The sequence below is a fragment of the Peromyscus californicus genome, unplaced genomic scaffold (genome assembly GCF_007827085.1).
Source record: "Peromyscus californicus insignis strain IS unplaced genomic scaffold, ASM782708v3 Scaffold_5__1_contigs__length_169319896, whole genome shotgun sequence".
In the NCBI taxonomy this organism is placed as follows: Eukaryota; Metazoa; Chordata; class Mammalia; order Rodentia; family Cricetidae; genus Peromyscus; species Peromyscus californicus.
In genome coordinates, this window is record NW_026294573.1 from 146,953,604 (window position 1) to 146,970,141 (window position 16,538).

At 45.8% G+C, this 16,538-nt stretch overlaps 1 long non-coding RNA gene across 2 annotated transcripts in view; it reads right to left on the reverse strand.

Moving 5' to 3' along the window:
• Positions 1 to 16,538, reverse strand: part of LOC128096305 (uncharacterized) — a 26,547-nt gene continuing 10,009 nt past the window's right edge. Inside the window, exons 1-3 of one of the 2 annotated variants that reach the window (XR_008213596.1) lie at positions 6,087 to 9,258; positions 3,235 to 3,321; positions 1 to 2,378 (exon numbers count right to left, since the gene is read on the reverse strand). This is a non-coding gene — a long non-coding RNA (uncharacterized LOC128096305). Of the gene's footprint in view, positions 2,379 to 3,234; positions 9,259 to 16,538 lie in introns of those variants that run through there. The other variant, XR_008213595.1, reaches the window with a different exon arrangement.

Sequence of the window (16,538 nt, forward strand, 5' to 3'; positions counted from 1 at the left end):
TTACCCTCCCTCCCTCCCCCCCACCTCTCTGGTACTCAGGTCTTTGTGGTGCTTACTCCCATGAGCTGTTTGGGAAGGAGTAGGTGTGCCCTTGTTGGAGAAGGTGTGTCACTGGGGGTGGCCTTCGAGGTTTCAAAAGCCTATACCAGGCCCAGTGTTTCTCTCTATCTGCTGCCTACAGATCAGGATGTGAAGCTCTCAGCCAGTGCTCCAGCGCCGTGCCTGTCTGCTGCCTGCCATGATGACCATGGACTAACCCTCTAAACCTGTAAGCAAGTCCCCAGTCAAATGCTTTCTTTTCTAAGAGTTGCCTTGGTCATGGTGTCTGTTCACAGCAATAGAACACTGACTTAGCACCTTACTCAAACCTGTCCAGTAAGTACTATACCATGGACCTACACGCACCCCCCCAGCCTTGACTTCCTGCCCTGGAGGGCCAGGGCCACCTTCACTCCTATAGGGGGCTCTCCAAGGACTCAGCAGAGGGTGCAGACATGAGCAGGGACACGTGAGGCCCAGCTGTGCAGCCAGCTGCCACCTTAAACTGAGCTTCATTTTGCTGTGTTCTTTTTAGACCCCAGTTATATTTACATCTTTCAGACTTTATTATTTACTTCTGAGGAACAGTTTTTCAGATGAGATCAGCATGTTCAAGTTTGGGAGGCTAAAGGCAGATCAGTTTTCAAATTTCAGTTAGACCCAGAGCAGAACTTTCTGAGTCATCTTTGTACTCCCAATACTCAGTACAGGGCTCTATAAAGGGGCCCTGCAGGAAAGAATGCCTTCCTGTGTGACTATGGGTAAACACGTACTGGTTTCCCTTTTCTCCTGGCTTTTTAGTTCTATGTGGGCTCTAGTGAGAGTGTTCACGCTATGTGATGGGCACTTAGCACCTGAGTCATCTACACAACCCCAATCCTTCTTACAGATTAACACAATATATACATTTTCCCATTACCATAAATTCTTCCAAGATATTTTATACATCTCTGTAGTTTAATATTAATAATTTAGTAAAGTCTTAAGTCACTGTTCTGTTGCTGTGAAGACACACTATGGCTGAGGCAACTCTTAAAAAGGGAAGCATTTAAGTGGGGGCTTGTTTACAGTTAGTGGCTTAGTACATTATCCTCATGGTGGGGAGCACGGCAGCACACATGCTGGAGCAGTAGCTGAGAGTTCACATCCTCATCTGCAGGCCGGCAGAGAGAGAAAAGCTGGGCCTGGCATGGGCTTTGAAATCTTAAAGCCCAGTGACAAACTTCCTCCAATAAGACCACACCTACTCCAGCAAGGCCACACCTTCCGATCCTTTTAATCCTTAGAAGTAGTGCCACTCCCTGGTGACTAAGCATTCAAACACATGAGCCTCTGGGGCCACCATTTGCATTCAAATCACCACAGGCAATAGTATGACTATGCCACAATTTTCTAAGCTAGTCTCTCAGTGCTAGCATTGGAATTATTTTCTATTATTGTGGATAAAATTGTGATCAATTTTTTCATTCACATTTTCACTTAGTTTCTTAGATTTCCCTGAACTGGAATTACTGGGTAAAATGGCATGAAAAGCCTTTTGTTCATTTAATGGTTGAAAACATATCATCTTGTAGTTTTAATCTGTATTTCTTTCCTTGTTGATGATGTCAAATGTTTTCTAAACCTTTGTTTACTAGTTTTATTTCCTTCTTTGTGAACTTTCTATTCATATCCTTTGTCTGTTTCCTGTTAGGGTCTAAGTATTTTTCACATTAATTTGTATTCTTTCTCACCATAAAATCCCTAGCCTTTGTCTTAATCCTAACGTCTTTCTTGGTCTGAATTTCAATGTTAGAGTATTTGTTTGTTGGTACAAATATTTTTCACAACTTAAGACTTTTTCCCTCCTCCTCCTCCTCTTCTTTTTGAGAAGTGACCCTAAAAACACAAGGTGGCTTCAGCAGAATGATCTGCCCTTTCTTGTCCAACGCTCCCCTTCACAGAATCACTCCCATTTCCCCATTTCCAAAGGTTCTAAGGGCTCCTGGGCTCAGTCCAAATATGTCTTCTCATCTCTTTTAATGCCCTAGGCAACAGCTGATCTAGCTCGGGACTTTGATTTGACCCCACCCAGTTTCTACTGCCAACCTGGACCCCTGCCCCGGCCCTCCAGATACCAGCTTCTGATGTGGCACCTCCTCTTGGCTGTCCAACAGGAATCCCAAGCAGTTCCTTTCCTCACTGCTGTGACAAAATACCTCACAAAAGCAACTGAAAGAAGAAAGGGTTCCTTCTGGCTCACAGCTGGAGGGTAGAATCCACCACGGGAAGGTGTGCTCAGAGTGGCTCCAGCTGTGGAGGCAGGTGACTCGGCGGCGAGGCAGCTGTTCTTGTTGGGTCTAGAATGAGGAGCAGGAGGATAATTCTCATGCTCAGTTCACTTTCTCCTTTTTACTCACCAGACCCCAGTCCATGGGATGCTTCTGCCCACATTCAGGGTAGGTCTTTACTACTTAGCTAAACTTCTCTGGAAATACCCTAATGTATGTTCCCAGGTGATTTAAAAACCCATTTAAGTTGACAATGAAAATTCAGCATCACATATGGCCTTCTTATCAAAGTCCAAGTCTTTTTTTGTTTGTTTTGAGACAGGGTCTCATGTGGCCCAGACTAACCTTGAACTCCTAATCCTCCTGCCTCTACCTTCTAACTCCCAATTTGAATTATAGGCAGGCATTACCATGACCAGCTTCAAGTTCTTTTTTTTAAATTATTTTATTTTAATTTTAATATTTATTTTAATCGGGTTTCTCTGTGTAGCCCTGGCTGTCCTGGAACTTAGGCCAGGCTAGCCTTAAACTCAGAGCTCTGCCTGCCTCTGACTGGGATCAAAGGCATGCACCACCATGCCTGGCTTCAAATTCTTGACACCCAGATGGCACCCTGAATCCTAGGGATGCTCATTTTAAAGGGTCTGCAGTCATCCTTGACTCCTGTCTGTCATGCTTTCAATCACCAGAAAGTCCTAACAAATAGAACTGGAGTCCAACCACTTTCAGTGTAAGTCTCAACATCCAGGGGCCGCCTGCCACTGCAGCAGCGTCCAGGGGCCGCCATCCTTCCTCTCTTAGCCCTTCTCTTATCTATTTGACCCACTTCAATCTTTTGAAGATGAGGTAGATCATGTTTCATCACCACGAAAAACCTTCCAGCATGTTTCCTGGCTGCCAGGTGATCTTCCTAACTCCTCCTTACCTGCCCAACTCAAGCTTCTTTGCTGACTCAGCTCCAGCCACATTGGTTCTATGATTCCTTCAAGATGTCAGTCGGGTGTGCTCTCACCTTTGGGAGACATAAAACATTTAAAATGGCACCAGGCAGTAACCTGGTGCCCTGAGTTGTTTCACTCACATATACCACCATTACTCCTGACAGTGTATCACATCTCTGCCACCGTTTTTCTTTGAAGAAAATCCCCTTGCTACTTTGCATATTTGTGTGAACTTTTGAATAAGAGGCCAAGAACCTGAAAAGACCCTGCTGGACCAATGTTAATCCCGCCTTCCTTCCTTTTTTGTTTCAGTATTCAGGATCAAACTCTGGGTTTTGCCCACGCTAGACAACTGAGCTACATTTCCAACACTAATCCAGCACAAGGTTTTCCCTGAAAACTTCTGACATCTCATTGACCAGAACTAGGTTAGATGACCTCCCCTAGCTGCAAGGGGGGCTGAGATGAGGGAGGCAAGGGAGAAAGCAGAGGATGTGAATGAGAACCTTTTCAGACCCTACCTTAGAGCTACTGAATCAGAAATGCTGGGGTTATGGCACGAATACCAGCAATCTATGTGGTCACAGACCTCCGGAAGATTCTGATATATCTGAAGCTGGTGAATCATCGCCATATGATGGGGCTTATTTATTTGTCCCTGTTTTGGGAAAGGGTCTCATGTATTCCAGGTTGGCCCGAAACTTGCTATGTAGCCAAGGGAAACCTTGAATTCCTGGTTTATTTATTTATTTTTACCTCCTGAATGCTAGTATTGTAGGTGTGAGACACCACACCCCATTTATGGACTGCTGGGGATAAAACCCAGGGCCTCCTCCATGCTAGGCAAGCATCACACTTTACATTACACTACTCCCCCAGCTCCCATTGGAGTCAGTCTTGTGGTATGAAAAGAATCCTGGACTAGTACACATACCACCTGTTTTCTTTGTGGAGTTCTGTTACTTGCTCACCAGAAGACATTAGTTTTCTGACCTATAAAATGGGAGCGATAATAGCTACATGATTTCACTGAATAAACTGTGGTGACAAATTTAAATAATGTAGATGGAAACAATGGAACCTGTAAATCATTAGGCAAATGTTTTGATTTTTTTGTTTTGGTTTTGGATTTTTTGTTTTTTGAGACAAGGTTTCTCTGTGTAACAGTCCTGGCTGTCCTGGAACTTGCTCTGTAGACCGGCCTGGCCTTGAGATCCACCTTCCTCTGCCTCCCGAGTGCTGAGATCAAAGGTGTGTGCCACCACTGCTCTGCACAAATGTTTTAAGTTCTGAATGAATTATGTCTGACGTTCAGAGACAAAATAAAACTGGAAAGAACATAATGGTGACTGTCATCATCGGCAAAGAGCCAGGGCTGACACAGGAGAATGGAGACTGCCATTGTGCTGTCTGTATTGCATTATGGGTCAACATCTCAGACAAGGGAAACTCCCTTGACGAAATCTCATGTTTGAGAATTGCAAGTGGCCAATCAATACAAGGTCAAACCTTTTATCGACTCCTAGAGGTGTGGCATTTGATTACACTCCTTTATTTTATTCTGAGCCAGGGTCTCATGTCATACTATGTAGCTCAGCCTGGCCTGGAGTTCACTATCTCGAAACTCACATTAGAGTCTCTGGTCTCGGTTTCCCAAGTGAGGGGATTACAGACATGTGCCAGCACACCCAGCTTGAGTTCTGGTCTTTCACAGACGTTTTTCCGGGGTCAATAATGAAAGCGGGATTTTGCCATACCTTTGTCAACAGTTTACGTAGCTGACATGATGGGCAGAGTACAAATGCCTGGGAAACCCAAAACTACCCATAAAAGGTCTAAAGAGATAGAAAAGTTACAACAGTCAGAGACAGAAATAGAAACTGAAACCACAGAAACTCAGAAGCGCACCATTACAAAACAAGCTTTTTGGGGTGGCTGCTCCAGGTGGTTTCCAGAAGAGCAAGAAGGCACAGGAGACTTCCTAACAAACACTTTGGAGGGTACCAGAAGGGAGCACTGGAAGGGAGCACTCACAGGAAGATGGGCGAGAGGCTAGGAAACACATTCAAGGGATTTAATGTTCTGGTTTTGGATTAAAAAGCCCAAGATGCTACTGTCTGAACACCAAGTCTGGCACCCATTCCTTGTGTATTAAAGCCCGCTCACGCCCTTGTTTATCCATTCCTCTACGTGGCCCACAGAACAGCTCTGGGAGCTGTTTTCACTAGGTGAACTTAGATCAGTCCTCTGCTTCCGGGAAGCACCCAGTCGTGTCTAGGTTTGCCTCCAGGACACTTAGACAAGGCCTGGAAACTGCCATGACTGCAAGCACAGCCCTCCTGAGCGAGGGGTTTGACCTGTCTCTTCAGGTGAGCCTGTGTCCAGGAGGAGGAAGTGTTGGCAGGGTGTCACCTGGCTACAGGGAGACTGTGGAGTAGTCAGGAGACTTTGTCTGTGTGTCTGTTCAACTGGTCTGTACAAAATGTGAAGCCAACATCTATTGATTGATTGATTTGTTTAACATTCGGGCTGCAATGCGCAATGGTGTGATAAGAGAGTTTGTAGAAGCAATATTGCAAATCCACACATTCCTTGGCACTGGAGAGGACATGACCTGCATATGGAAATCCAATGATGTAACCCTCTGAAACTGCTGGGGGAGACCAGCCAGGTTCACCATCAAGTTGGCCATGCTCAGTTCAAACAAACAGGCCAAGGCTGGGTCATAGTTTCAAAACATTCAATCTTTGGACCTGCTTTCTAAGGTGTTTCAGTTTTCCAGACAGGCAAACAAGGCCCATTTTTTCCTCCCCACCCCTGCCATGAACCCACTGACCTACTTCCCCTCAAGAGCCTTGAGTATCCAGTGCCTAGGTCGCCAGGCAGCTCTCCCTTGATATAGGAGCAGGCTTCCTCCTCTGGATCCTGAAAGGAGAATTCTGATTAGTACCTCTCAAAGAAAGGTTAAAGTGTAGCTCGGAGGCTCCTAACAGTTGCAGAACGATCATTCCTGAGGTCAAGTGCAGGCCCCAGTGACTCACTGTTAGGTGACACGGGTGTCATTTAACACTCTTGAGCCATCCCTTCTCAGGTAGGCTTTGCTGCTGCAGTTACCCCACCGTCGTCCTCCGGCAGTCTCAGCTTCTCTGTGACACCCTTCTCATCAGTAATGCCTGGGTGTCATCTCTCCAAGAGAAATCTGAGAAGGAACCAACATTTCCTGCCTCTCACTCCCCTCTGGCCACCCTGTGTTCTTCTCTCCAGCATTTCCTTTTTCTGTCTTTCCCTTTCTTCATGCTTGTTCTGTTTTTGAGAGTCTCGGATACTCCAGACAGGCCTCTCACTCACTATGTAGCTGAGACTGGCCCCTGTGGACCTCCTGCTTCTACTTCCCAAGGTGGATATCACCATGCCTGGCTCAAATTTCCTTTTGAAAGGATTTCTTGGAACTGGAAAGAGGGCTTGGTGATGAAGAGCACATGCTGCTCTTGCAGAGGTCCCAGGTTCAGCTCCCAGCACATAACATCTCTCAACTCTCTGTAACTCCAGTTCCGGGGCATCTGACGACCTCTTCTGGTCTTCATGGGCACCAGGCACACACATAGTGCACGCATGCGCGCACACACACACACACACACACACACACGCACACGCACACACAGGCAAACACTTATGCACTTAAAATTAAAATACTCTTAAAAGGATTGTTGCATAATTGTTTGAACTGAATTGTGCCCCCCCCCCCACTCCTGAAATTCATATTAGAGGCCTAGCCTCTGGTGCTTCAGAGTATGGCTAGATTTGGAAAGGTGATAAGTTACAAAGAGACTGTTAGGGTAGGTACCGATCTGCTTGCTTGACCTCAGATTTCTACCCTCCAAAAGGCAACACCATATCAGCTGTTCTGTGCCTGCCTATTCTGGGGACCTGGTTAAAGCTGAGCACACAAATAAAGTTAGACTTTTTTTTTTTCCCGAGACAGGTTTCTCTGTGTAACAGTCCTGGTTGCCCTGCAACTTGCTTTGTAGACAAGGTTGGCTCAAACTCACAGAGATTTGCCTGCTTCTGCCTCCTGAGTGCTGGGACTAAAGGTGTGTGCCACCATGCCCAGCTCAGTCGAACTGTTTAAATGCTGTTTTTAAAATTTACTTATTTTATTTTATGTATATGAGTGTTTTGCTCACATGTATGTCTGTGTACACACACGTGAGCCTGGTGCCCACAGAGGAGGGCACTGGATTCCCTGGAATGGGGGTTATGAACAATAATGAGCTGGGAATGTGGGTGCTGGAAATCAAACCCAGGTCTTTTTCAGTAAGCGCTCTTAACCACTGAGCCATCCCTCCAGACAGCCCTACAGTTAGATTTCTATTTCTATTGCTCTTTTTAACCTCTCCCACCCAGGATTTCACTGGTCCCCACAAACTGCTGTTTCAAGGTCACCGCTGACACTATCCAACAGGTCCTAAGTCACTGGGCCTAACAGGTCCCACCTCTGGGACTTCCTTGCAGCTGCTCAGATTCCACAATAGGAGCTATTTCAGTGACTCTACCATGACACTCTCATTTTTCTACTCTCTTCCGTGGCTGTAAATATCACAAAAACACTGGAAGTCACACCCTCACCTCAGCCTTCCCACCTCTCCCCGGAGCTGCAGACCAAGCCACCAATGGCCCTGGACATTCCCACTGAAAGACCTACAGAGCATTTCCAGTCCAACGCCCACCTCCATCTCGCCTCAGTTTCCCATTGCCTTTCCTGGTGCTGTCTATTCACCGGTGAAGTCAGAGTCCCAGCATCCCCCATTCCCCACCACCCTGTACATATCTCAGCTCACGTAACAGCCTCAGCTCAACCTAAAACAAACCCTGATTTCCACCGTTCACCCCACATCTGCTGTTGCCACCTTGCTCTGAACAAACAGTACCGCCCTGCCTCCCACGTCCCTCCTCACCTCTGGGTTCATCCTGACTGAGGGGCCCTGCTGACTCCTGAGCCTATTCACATCTCATCAACTTGTTTATTTGTTTGTTTTTTTCTTTTTTCTTTTTCAATACTAGGGATGGAATCTGGGGCTTGTGCCTGGTAGGCAAGTGGTGGGTCACTGAGCTGCATCTCCTACCCTTAGTTCACAAAACCCTTTTCTTTTGAAACATGGTCTTAAACTGCGTGACTTGCAATCTTCCTGCCTATCCTTCTGAGCCATGGGACGACAGAGACTCACACCCAGAACCTGGCTCTCACCACATCTTGAATACAATGCAGATTTGCTCTGCTTTGCAAGTTCCCTCTCTGGCAGTGGCCCTGTCCGGCTGTGACCACATCGTCTGCCCTCACAACCCTCTGGCTATATTGCCAGTCTTCTGTAGTGACCCGGGTGGCAGCAGGGCCTATAGACTCACCGTTCCTTCTCTTTGGGTCTAACTTAGGGCTGGCTCAAAGCTCATCCCCTGGAGAGTCTTTCTAGAAACCCTCCTCTCACCTAGCACCTGCTGGAAGGTCAGAGAAGTCAGCACACTCAGGTTACAACCAAACCATGTGCCAAACACTGTATCAGATACTCATTATTTATTATCTCAGCTAACCCTCAGAACCACCTTTGAAAGGGCCTTCAAAAAAAAATCCTTATTTTATAAATCAAAATACTAAAGTGAAGAGAGGTCAAATGCAAGGTCCCAAACTAGCCCTCTAAACCACTACTCCTGTTCAATTCTACCCTGAGTTGTGGGTAATTGGGCTCCGAGGAGTTGGCTCTCCAGGGCTGGCGGCTTCTATCACACTTGCTTTTGGGTGGGTAAAGTCACCTAGGTACAACAGTGTGTACTAGGGAGGGAGAGTCAGATAATACACGGTGCAGGTCAAAGCCCAGCATGCCTTTAACCCCACACTTGGAAGGCTAAAGCAGAACTGCCACAAGTTCAAGGGCAGCCTAAGCTATGGAATGAGACTTTGTCTCAAACAAAACAGAACCCAACCAAACAAAAAACAACAACAAGGAACAAAATCTGAGTTTGGTAGATAATATTATATATATTATATATTTGGTAGGTATATATATTTACTCATGGGTCCTTATTTTAATAGGCTAAAAAAAATGATGACCTTTGGTTCTTCACTCAGGTAGGTTTGAGACTAAAGTTCTCAGAGGCCATTAAAACCTTTACAATTAAAAGTTTTTTGTTTCTGTTTTTGTTTTTTTCCAACAGGCAGTGGTGGTGCACGCCTTTAATCCCAGCACTCGGGAGGCAGAGGCAGGTGGATCTCTGTGAGATTGAGTCCAGCCTGGTCTACATAGTGTGTTATAGGTCAGCCAGGGATACACAGAGAAACTCTGTCTTAAAAAAACAAAGGTTTTTTTCACAGCATCTTTTACATATATGGTCACTGACTTACCATGTCGCCTCCACTAGAAGCAAAGTTCTGGAGAACCAAGACTGTTTTGCTGTCCTGGTAAGCGGCAGAGTGTAAGGTGCTCATTTTAAAATGTTGAATGGATGAAAGAATGCCAGAGGCATTCTGTGACCTGCTTGGATGAATGCCCTACATTACTTACCTAAGCAGTAACGGGAAACAAAGGACTACTCCCTGCCAAATGGGAGGAAGAAGAGGCCTTATAGGAATAAGAGGCCCCACAAGAATAGAAACACAACACGCAAACAAAAACAACTCTGAGCCAGGCAGCGGTGGCACATGGTTTTAACTCCAGCACTCAGGAGGCAGAGGCAGGTGGATCTCTGAGTTCGAGACCAGCCTGATATACAGAGAGAGTTCCAGGACAGCCAGGGCTAGAGAGAAACCCTGTCTCAAAAAACCAAACCCAAACAAACAAAAAAACCAACTCAGCCTCTGGAGAACATTTAGGGATGATCTTGCCCCCTACCCCCAACTGCAAGAGTGAGTTTTGGTACTATTGTATGCAAGTGGATTCTTATCTGTGCATCTATCTGCCCAGAAACCAAGAAGCCTAAAGATGAAGTTGGGCTTCACTGAAGCCAGTCACTGACATGAGATCCCCTCAGGTCCCCTAAGTTCCTGTTCGTTCGTTTGTCTGAGACAGTCTCATTCTACAGCCCACACCAGCCTGGAACTCAATATACAATTCGGGCTGTTCTTAAACCTGTGGTAATCCTCCTGCTCAACCTCCTGAGTACTGGGACTTCAGGTATGTGCCATCATGGCCAGAATGAGGTCCATAGTTCTTGAGGGTGCTTCTCTCCAGCATTCCCCACATCCCATTAATTTCTAGTGCCTCTTCTAGTGCATAATTCCTTTTTAAGAATTTTTTGTTTCAGACATAGTCTTAGTGTATAGTCCAAACTTGCTTCAAATTCAGTACTCTCCTGCCTCAATCTCCCTAGTGTGAAGGTTTTATTTTTTTTTATTTATTTTTTTTTTTTTTTTTTGGTTTTTCGAGACAGGGTTTCTCTTGTGTAGCTTTGCGCCTTTTCCTGCAACTCACTTGGTAGCCCAGGCTGGCCTCGAACTCACAGAGATCCGCCTGGCTCTGCCTCCCGAGTGCTGGGATTAAAGGCGTGCGCCACCACCGCCCGGCGTGAAGGTTTTATTTACATTCTAATTTTTTATTACATGTGTGTGTGTAAGTGTGCATGTCCGTGCATGAAGAGTGTAGATGTCAGAAGAGAATTTGTGACAGTCAGTTCTCTCCTTCCACTATGAGGCTCTCCAGGATCCAATGAAGATCATTATGCTTGGTGGAAAGTGCCTTAACCCATTGAGTCATCGTTGTTGCTACATGACCGCACATGCGCTGTCCAGCAGCCAAGCAAGAGGTTCAGTCATCCCTTACATCCTATGTAATCCATGTGCCGAGTGATCACCTAATCTACGCGCATGAGTGACATGGCTACGTACGTCCATGCGCATGTGCAGGGGAATCTATAAAAAGTGGGTCACAGACTCCTCCCTCTTCTTCCTCTTCCTTCAGCACATGTCTTCCAAATAAGCCTAAACACATCCTTTCCTGTCCCTCCCTTCTCCTAATAAACTCGTTTCTTTTTTTTTTTTGGTTTTTTTGAGACAGGGTTTCTCTGTGTAGCTTTGCGCCTTTCCTGGATCTCGCTCTGTAGACCAGGCTGGCCTCGAACTCACAGAGATCCGCCTGCCTCTGCCTCCCGAGTGCTGGGATTAAAGGCGTGCGCCACCACTGCCCGGCTCCTAATAAACTCTTACAGTGGGTTTTGTCGTACCTCATGGCTTTTCTCGCATAGTAAACAGCACCACTTAATGAATAACATTGTGCTGCATAAAACTAACAATCGTGCCAGCCCATATGGAAATAGGGTTTGAAAAGACATAGGTGTAGCTCAGTGATCAAGCCTATGCTTAGAATGCTTCGAAAGCCCTGGGTTCTATCTGCAGCACCACAACACAGAACAAAACAAAAATCAAGAAGACAATTACAAGTTGCAAAGGTCACAGGGTACAAAGGCTGGAACCTAAAGCTTTATGCATGTTAGGCAAAAGCTCTGCCACAGAGCTACATCCCCAGCCCAGAAACTATTGTGTTTAATAGTCCTGGAGTAATTCCTCACTCCCTAACATCTTTCTAAGGAGAGAACTGGCAGCCCTGTTTAGGGTTCTGCTTTCAGCTAGGTGGTAGCACACACCTTTAATCCAAGCACTTGGGAGGCAGAGGTAGGCAAATCTTGGAGTTTGAGGCCAACCTGGTTTACAGAGTGAGATCCAGGACAGCCAGGACTACACAGAGAAACCCTGTCTCAAAAAATAAGAAAAAAGAAAAAAAGAAAGAAAGAAAAAAAAAGAAAGAAAGAAAGAAAGAAAGAAAGAAAGAAAGAAAGAAAGAAAGAAAGAAAGAAAGAAAGCTGTTTTCAGTGTTCCTTTAGGGAGTGAAGTTCCACCTGTGACCCCAGCACTTGGGAGGCAGAAGGAGCAAGCCTGACACAGGTCAGAGTGGTCTACACAGCAAATCACAGCCAGCCAGGAATGTACAGTGAGACCATGTCTCAAAGACAACAGGGGCTGCAGAGATGGCTCCAAGGTTAAGAGCACGGGCTGCTCTTCCAGAGGACTGGGTTCAATTCCCAGCACCAATTGTCTAATTCCAGGTGTAGGTTTTGATAACCTTTTCTGGCCTTTGTGGGCACTAGACATGGATATGGGGCATAGACACATATGCAGACAAAACACCCACACAAAATAAATTAAAACTTTGAATATTAAAAAGCAAGTAGAGTTCACTGAACCTCTTCCTTTTCACTGAACAGTCAGTGTTCTGTTGTTGTGAAGAGATACTGTGACCACAGCAACTCTTCTTGTTTTGTTGTTTTGTTTTTTGTTTGTTTGTTTTGAGACAGGGTTTCTCTGTATAGCCTTGGAGCCTATCCTGGAACTCACTGTGTAGACCAAACTGGCCTGGAACTCACAGAGATCCGCCTGCCTCTGCTCCAGAGTGCTGGGATTAAAGGTGTGCGCCACCACAGCCCAGCAGGAACTCTTATAAATGAAAGCATTTCACTGAGGCTTACTTACAGTTTCAGAGGTTTGGTCCATTGTCATCAGGGCAGAAGCTCAGCACAGGCAGACATAGTGCTGGAGAGTAGCTGAGAGTTCTATGTCCCGATCTGCAGGCAGCAGATCTGGGTCTGGCATGAGCTTTTGAAACCCCAAACCCACCCCAATGACATACTTCCTCCACCAAGGCTAACCTCCTAATCCCTCTCAAAGCCACTCCCTGGTGACCAAGTACTCAAATCTACGAGCCTTTGGGGGCCATTCTTATTCAAACCACACTTCTGTTCCAAGCTTTCTCGGCCAATTTGACTCTTTCTCTTCATTTGGGATAATGAATTTCACTGGAATTTTAAGTGATTGATCTTAAATGCATTTTTTTCTAGACAACTGGCAATAGTCTGGTCTATGGTCAAAGCCCAGCTGACCCTCTCTGTTGGTAGATTTAAAATGACCTAGCCACTTCACTTTGGGATTCTTCACAGTATAGCTAAACAGCTTGGTGCTTTATGTTGGAAGAAGGCCTGTAGGGTCCTCCTTTGTGGCTTGGAAGGAAACAATACTCTTTAGCAATCTCAGTGTGGCTGGCAGGGTGACAGCCACAGCCTAATTTTGTAACCAGGAGACAGGAGCATTACTTGTATCTGGATGCTGGCATAAATGTGGTCCAGCCGGGCGGTGGTGGCGCACACCTTTAATCCCAGCACTCGGGAGGCAGAGCCAGGTGGATCTCTGTGAGTTCGAGGCCAGTCTGGGTTACCAAGCGAGTCCCAGGAAAGGCGCAAAGCTACACAGAGAAACCCTGTCTCGAAAAATGAAAAAAAAAAAAAACAAAAAAACAAATAAATGTGGTCCAGCTCTGTGATCCTTCAAACAAAACTTGAGGTTGAATTCCTTTTGTTCCAGTAGATAAGGGAGTGTATTGAGCACTATGGAAAATAGACAAGGGTACTCTGGCAGATGGGGACAGAGTCGCCCCACAGCAGGGGGTGAGCCTGGAACTGGGTACTATAGCAACACTCTAAGAATTAGCCTATGAATTAAAGGATGGTTGCATTCATGGGGTCTGTGCAGGCAGGGAATGGCCAGGTCTTTTGTCAGCCAACAGAGAAAAGATTGTGTTTCTATTGTGTGACTTGAGTTCAGTTGCATGCAGACAGTCCTGTGCTGTGGAGGTGACCTTACTTCTGTGTGTCTTACTTCATTTAAGTATGCAAACCAGAAGAGTTCCAAGGAGAGAGGCAGCAGGAACAATCATCACCACCACCACCCACCCCTGTGTGGGCAGTAGGCAGTGAAGGGTTTTGGTGATTTCTCTTGCTAGTTCCTTTTATTATTATCTAGTCCCCACACTTCCAGACAATGTCAGTGATAAAATACTCCTCCCTCATAGAAACAGACATAGACACTTTCCACAAACAACCATTCACCCCTAGTTTCTTGGTATATCACAGGAATAAACAAGTACCAGCTGGTAAAATCATAAATCAGCAAGAGTAAACAGAGCAAAAGATGCCTGAGATAAGACATGGTTTTCCTTTTCTTCTGCGATGCTGGGTGTTGAACCCAGGGCCTTGAACATGCCTGACATGAACTCTATCACTGAGCTAACATATTGGGTCTGATGGAAAAAAAACAAAACAAACTAAGAACTTGTTAAGTTAGAGATGGATATGTCTGCGATGGGCCTTTTGGGGATCTGCTGCTGTTGGTGGCTGTAGGGTTTCTGTTGTTTCTGCTTGGGTTTAGTTTGTTTGCTGTCTGAGACAAGGCCTCTGGTAGACCAGATAGACCTCCACTTGGAAGATGCTTTGAGCTCCTAGCCTTATTGCCTCCACCTCCCAAACATTAAGGTTAGAGATGTGTGCTACCTCTCTCTACTGGCTTTCTGGTTTTTCATTTTCTATTTTGGTCATCTGTTGTTTTAAAAACTACATCAAGGGCTGGGGATACTGTTACGCCCAGATCTCGGGGACCCCCAAAAGACCACCACGGAGACCAAATCCCACATGTAAAAGCCAAGAGCCTTTATTTCAAGCTCCAGAGCTTGGTCCCTCTGTCTGTCCAACACAGCGGTGAGAGCAGAGAGCCGTGAGCTCAGGTGGGGCAGAGTTTTTATCATGGCAGAGGTTGGGGTGAGGGGATTTCCAGGGTCCAGGACCTTGATTGGCTAACAACTGTCTAGGGGTATCTGTAAAACAAAAAACAGGTGTGTGCTAGACTCAAGGACATCTGGCCACCTTATCTAATGGTTGGAATGTTTGGGATGTCAGGTACTTCCTCACCCCAGGTAGATCCCTGGGTGGTATCAGCTTAAGGCTTTTCCTGGATCTGGGTGTTGCCTGCCAGTAAACCTGTCACAGAAGCTGTGTCTAGGCCCCTAAGCCTGTCATGGCTGATGTGTGGTCAAGCTATTTTAGGCCCCCTTCACAGACAGAGAGGTAGATTTCTTTCCTAGCTTAAGAAAAAGGCTCTGCTTCAATCCTGAAAAACAAAAAGTGAAACAGCAAACCTCCTGCATTTAAACATTTTCTGGGTATAGTCGCACATGCCTGTGACCCCAGCCTTTGGGAGGCAGAGGCAGGAGGATAAGGAATTTAAGGCCAGCCTGGGCTACACAGTGAACTGGAGGACAGCTGGGGCTACAAGAGACTCTAAAAAAATAATAAATTAAATAAATAAATAAATAAATAAATAAATAAATAAATAAATAAATAGAGACAGAGAGAAAAAGAGAGAGAGAACGAAAGAAAGAAAAAAAAGAGCAATCATTTGTTGCTCAGGATTCCACCATTTTGGCAGGACTCTGTGGAGACAGCTTATCTCCACATTTCAAATGGTGGTACGCTGAGGCTGGGATTGCCTGCAGGGCCTTTTTCTCTCCTGTCTGGACCTCAGCTTGGACGGACTGTACCCCAGGACCTGGCCAGGCATCCTTACCGCGTGACCTCTTTATGCAGCTAGTTTGAGCTTCCTCACAGCAGGACTGACAGTCTGCCCTGTCACGTGGTTGTCTCCTGCTAGACTAGAAAGCAGAAACCGCCAGCTTTTCTTACTGCTCCAAAGTGTAAGTCCCGGAATATCATCACTAGTCTATGGTGTGGCTCAAGGCAGTCACAGAGCTAGCCTAGATTTAAGGTGTATGTGTATGGGGTAGAGGACAGATTCCATTTCATGATGGCTACCTCTGTTAGAATCATTTACCTCAGGTTTCCTCTGTCCTAATAAGGTATTGTATGCTTTGACACACTGCCTTTAGGAGTAACAAACTTATTAAGCTGGACAAGGTAGGTCTTTTTGATAAAAAAACAAAACTAGACTTTTATAATTGTCAGTAAGTTTTGGTTCTAAATGGGAAGATGACCTCTAGATGGATTCTTAAAGGGAAACAAGAGATGATGGAGCTCTTAACATAGCAATAGCATTTGAGAACAAAGAACCTGATTTGCCAAAATCTAAAGTGCAGACTGCACAGACTATACCCTTGAAGCATGTAAGGTCAAATGACCAACACATACTGATCATTACCTGAGTGCCAGACAATTCCCCGACTCACTGCAGAGCAGAGTGGGGACCTGTGGATCAAAATCCATTTTTCCCTGGAAGGCTGGGTGTTTTAAGTGTTCTTGGTGGCCTGGAATGGGTCCCTCTCCTCTAATTTTGGGTTGGTAAATTAGACAAAGGGGAGCTGAAGGGACCACAGTTTCCAGTAAACATGTTCAGGACCAACCTTGAACAGACCTGGCCAGCCTGGACCAATCGCTGAGATGGGAAGCTCTGCGGGCAGGAGAAAAAGCA